Below are 6,000 nucleotides of genomic sequence, written 5' to 3'. Positions count from 1 at the left end.
ATGGATTTTTCCTTTGTACTTCCCTTTGCCCTTGGGAAATCTTCTTGCAAGTAATGCTTCAATTACTTCAAGATCTTCATTAGAGCCATCTTCATCCTCACTATCAGATTTCCTTTTAGATTTTGTTTCTCTCTCCTTGAGTGATAACTTGACTTGAAATTTAGACTCAAGGTTGCTAGTGTTACGAACATAATTGTCATAATTATCTAACTCAAATGTTATCAACCTTCCCACTACTGCATCCAATGTTATATCATTCTTGGGATTGCATCTCATCTCTTGAATTTTTGAAACTCTAATTTCATATACAAGAAGAAGTAATCTGAGAACCTTTCTTACCACTCTTTCATCTTCTATCTTTCCTCCTGAGGCTCTGATTGCACACACATTGGCTTTTATTCTTTCACTGTATTTTGCAATCTTCTCATTTTCTACCATCCTTATTTGATCAAATTGACCTCTAATTCTTTCTGCCTTGACTCTCCTCACATTATCATCTCCTCCATAGATGGATTTTAGATTGATCCACATCTCATGAGCAATATCATAGTCTTTGATTTCATCAAATTTAGCATAGTTGAGAGTTGAAGCAATATCAATCATCAAAATGTTATGATTCCTCTTTTATATTATTTCTTCAAGAGTCATAGTTCTAGAGGGTGCCACATACTTGGCATCTAGGTACATTAGGCCTGAGTCTCCAATGGTTTCCAAATTCAATCTCATGAGTTCCTTCCATGCCTTGAAGTTGTCTATGTTCATCTTAGTGATTTGTCTTCTGTAAGACATCCTTGATCCTTAGCTTAGGTCCTTGAAACCTTTTCTGTAACCACCAAAATATCTTATACCAATTTTTGGAAATATAAGAGGAGTAACTGAGAGGGGAGGGGTGAATTATTTACCACAAAAATAAATCCTAGATCCCTTAGATGTCAGTACAAATCAAAACCAAACTCTACTAAAACTGAAAAATATTGTTGTAACTCGGTTAGCACTGAATCACTCGACAAGAACTAAGAATTATTGTAACTTGGTAAGCACTAAAATATTACTTCTTTAGATGTTTAACATTTTTATCCTTAATTAACTTAGTTACAACAATAGAAAGTAATTAACATGAATACATATGACACAAGGATTTAACATGGAAACCCAATTTGGGAAAAACCACCAATTGCAACTAGTTATTGTTTCTCACTCTTATGAAGTGAGCCCTATTAGGAGCCAACCTTGTTAAAGGTCAAAAAACACACTATTAGGTGTGATACTATTAAAGGATTTAATCACCCTATTAGGAGTGCCCTTGTTAGAGGTCTTTAGACACTTCAATCTACAAATTTCACCTTGTTAGAGGATTTGGAAAATAGTTGTTTTGATTAAGTAGAAATAGGTTTTAAAGGACTTGAAACATTTACATCAGTAGAGTTCTAGAAAAAAGCATGAGAGAAGAACTACAAAGAAAAGAAACCAAAAACAACATAAATCATACCTCAAAAAACAAACAAGAGGTCACACAAGACAGAGTTGGAAAAGACAGCAAAAGTCTAGCAAAGGAACAACAACCAACCAACTAAGGAGTATTTATTAGGTTCACGGCTTGGTCCACCAGATTATGCATGGTTTCAGTAGTAGCCTTCACCTCATCTTTCTTACTGGTTTCCTCAATCTTCTTCGAATGGGCCCGAGTACATTTGCTTGGTCCTTGAGAATCAACCCCCAAAGGGGAATCCTGGCCCTTATCTACCTCATTCTTCTTCAAGAAAATAGTTACATTATCCACCAATTTTTTAAGTTGTTTATCCATGTTAACCATCTTGGTTTCAAGTTGGACACCTTCCCCTAAATGCTACTAATATCCTTATCCATGACCCTTTGCTTAGCTTCCATCACAGGGATCTTATGCATTAGGTTTTTCACTTCTTCAGCATTCCCTATGACCTCCAAAAGCCTATCAATGTGTTGTCCTAACATTCTTTCCCCTCTGGCCATTTTGCTCAATTGATCCATTTCCTTGTTCAGTAGCAACATTTTATGCTTGAGGATACCAATCTCCTTCTGAATAGAGCCAGGGTTGCGAAAAAGTCCCTTAGAAGACCCTAGCCCTCCTTCAACATCATCACCCAAATTAGACTTATTCCCCTATTCACCGTCATCTCCATAATCAGAATCCTCACTCTTCTTAGTACCATATTTATTCTTCTATCGCCGCAAGGAATTTCTTTTCCTCTCCAAATGTTGAGCCAAGGGCTCATTATTAGAATGAGAACAGACCTGCTCATCTTGACAACCCTTACCCTTTCCTTTTCTACCAACCTTTTTTTTGATATGCTCTCTGACAATTTCCTCAACAAAATCACTTTTCTTGTCTTGATTAGAATCTTCCTTCTCAACATTCTTTTTCTTCTTTTTAGTATTGTCACCCAAACCTTTTTTCAAGCTAACCAGACCCCCTTCGGCCTCATTTTGCATCTAAAAGTCATAGCCCTTATCTTGAATACTCCCTTTAGTATCTTGATCAGCCCCTTTCAAGGTTCTGGGTTTCAAATTTTTTTTTGATTTCAGCACATTCATAATCAAGACCATGAGACCTTCATGGAAAACATGTTCACCAGTCAGGTCTCGCTGGATGGCCTGGGTTGAAATGGTAAGAGACTGCAAAAGATAGGAAGGAAAATTAACCCTAATATCATGTTGAAAATGGTTTGCTAGCACAAAGTGGTAGCCATACAATTTTATATATCTTCCATGCAAAGTCAAGTGTTCAATAATCACAAAGAACACAAAATGCCAATGATGAGAAATAGAGGCCAAGTTAAAATACGAGTTACCTATCTTAACCAGACAATTTCTCTCCTGATCTATCTCAACAAAGCCATCAATCACATTATCTAAAATCTTCCTCTCCCTATAAAAATTGATCCCATCCAAATCCAATCCAGTAGCCTCCGCAATGATCTCTTTCATGACATCCATCCTTTGGTTCTCAACCAACACCAAGCCATCCTTCCATGATCTAACAAATTGGTTTGTCATTGTAAGGTTATTTCCTTTGAGTCTCTCCATATAACCAGTGAAATTGTCGTACTTGAGAATGTCCTACACCTCTGATTTGTTCTTCCACTCCACACAACTAGGCAGTTTCACCCATTTCCTCTTACCCCCCATAATCTTTGTGTCTGATACACTAGTTTGCTCGATTTGAAAACCCTGATCACTCTGTGAAAACCACTTCCAAAATGAGAAGAAGAAGAAACAACCTAGAATCTGTGTGAACTACCCACATTCTTAAAAATTATAGCCCACCTCACTCCAAAGGAGTTAAAATCATTGTTCATTGATAGCATCATTATTAAAGGATTTTTTTCTGAGATTTCCATTTGTCATACTTAACATGATCGTGGCCCTCAGGAGGTAAAGTATTAAATGAATCCCATATGATCTTTTGATCATTACAATAATCCACATTCAAAGCCCAATCGGCTAAACCATTGGCTTCCCTATAGTTATGGGATATTACACAATTTTGGAACAAATAAATAATATTAACAGCTTTAGAAATAATATTGTTGATAGTCCAGGAAGGTGGGTTGATTTTATTTAGGCAATTAATGATATTGAGGGAATCACCTTCAACCCAAATATTCTTCAAATTCAAACTTTTGGCATAAATAAGACCATGAAGAGTAGTAGAGGCTTTAGCAATGTGATTGGTTTGACACCCTAATGGTATGGCCATACCACCAAGAAAGTTGCACTTAAAATTTCAAATCACCACTCCACATCTAGTAGTACCTAGGTTCCCTTTCGAGGCCCCATCAAAGTTAATCTTGAACCAATTTTTCAGAGCAAAATCCCATCTTGTATTATCCCTTGGGTTAGGATCCTTTGTGCTCAAATTAAAACTCTTGATATTCTAATTATTAATCACCCCAACATCCCACTCATTACAAGGGTGTTGTCCAATACCACAAATTTTGATATTTTCTTTCAAAATGACCTTGATTTTATGCAAAACCTAAATTGGATTGGATTTCACCCCTCAAAAGATCTTATGATTACATTCCTTCCAAATGCCCCAACACAGATAAGGAAGAATAAAATCCCACAATTCAATAATCAAAGAATTCTAGGAGGGAGCTTTCCAACAAGAAAAGAACAGCTGGATGGTAGCATGAGGGACTCAGTCCATGTTCATTAAACTCCAAATTTCATCCCAAACCTTCTTAGTAAAGGACCAATGAAGCATAATATGATCCACTAATTCCCCGTCATTCTTGCAAAGAACACATCGATTAACAATGAAGAACCCTCTCTTCTTAATATTGTCAAGAGTTAATATTTTATTTTGCAAAAGAATCCAAAAGAAGATATTAACTTTAGGAGTCATACCTTTCACCCATGTCGTAGCCCAGCAAGGTACATTATGATCCTCAAAAGAATTAGCAAAGGCTAGAGCAATAGAGTATATACCACTAGGATCAGCTTTCCAAATTAGAACATCCTCTTCATGGTTCAGACAACAAGCATTCAAGCATTTAGCAAGCTCTGCCAAATTCAGATCCACCCTAAAAAGATTCACCCACAAATCATCCTTCCAGTAATCACTAACCAGAGTACCAAACTAATTCTTGCACTACTCCATATACCCATTCCACCTTGGGTCTTCACAAAGGGGGTGATCAAAAATCCATATATCTTCCAAGAAAAGGACTTTTAGTCCATTTCCTACCTTCCATTTTACTCCTCTCCTTAAAATATATTTAAATTTCTGAGCATTCTTCCAAATCTGAGAACCCCCTTGATCAACATCAGAGAAAATGAAATGTTTAAAGTCAAAGTGATCCTTATTATATTTATCAGCCTAGATATTCCTCCATTTCCCCTCTTCCTTGTGCCATCTCCTAAGAAGTTTAGCCAGTAAGAGTTCATTCATAGTAGAAATCCTTCGTAGCCCAAGCCCACCCTTCCCCCTAGGAATACAAACATTCTCCCATGCAATAAGAGGAAGTCTCTTTAGTCTCCATACCAATCCACAAGAAAGTCTTCTGTATTTTCTCAATAGCAAGTGCATACTTTCTCCAGATTTTAAAGATATTCAAAGCATAAAGCAGGACACTTTGAAGGATAAATTTCAAAATAATAACCTTCCTAGCTTGACTTAGGAGAGATCCCTTCCAACCAGCAAGTTTCAATTGTATTTTATCAATCAAAAAATTCCAAAAGCTGTCAGGACGGGATAATCCCAAAGGTAACCCCGAATAAGTTCCTAGCAAGGAGCCACTCTCACAACCAATAATCCTTTTAATCTTTAATTGTCTAGCCTCACTAACATTGATAAAATAAATCATACTTTTACCCCACTTAATGGTTTGACTAGTGGCATCCCCATAATTAGTAAAAGCCTTCTTAATGTTCTAGCATTTCTCACTGAGGCCTTCCCCATGATGATAGAGTCATCCACAAATTGTTGATGCGAACACACAAGAGCTGAGGAAGAAGGGCTGAGGCCCACAAAATCTAATTTCACCACCATATTATTCACAAATCTTGCCAAGCATTCAGCCAAGATAATAAAAAGAATAGGAGAAATTGAGTCTCCCTATCTAAGGCCCCTTAAAGCCTTAAAGAAGGAGGAAGGGGAACCATTAACAAGCACTGAAAAAGAAGCTGAATAGATTAACATAAAGATAAGATCCTTGAATCTCTTATTAAAGCCAAAAGCTTCCAACCCCCTAAGAAGGAAGTTCCAGTCGACTCTATCATAAGCTTTAGAGAGATCAAGCTTGAGAAGAAACCCTTCCTTCTTAGACACCACTAGAGAATGAATGTTTTCATGAATAGAGATGATGGAGTCCAAGATTTGTTTGCCTGGAATAAAACCATTTGGCTATCTAGAAATGATCGCCGAAAGAATGGAGAGAATTCTAAGAGTAAGAACCTTAGAAATAATCTTATAGAAAGAATTGCACAAATTGATAGGCCTAAATTGATCCATACTAT

This window comes from Cupressus sempervirens, chromosome 5 (assembly GCF_028749045.1).
Source record: "Cupressus sempervirens isolate cs-2001-9-10 chromosome 5, ASM2874904v1, whole genome shotgun sequence".
In the NCBI taxonomy this organism is placed as follows: Eukaryota; Viridiplantae; Streptophyta; class Pinopsida; order Cupressales; family Cupressaceae; genus Cupressus; species Cupressus sempervirens.
Note: the sequence above shows the minus strand (reverse complement) of the source record.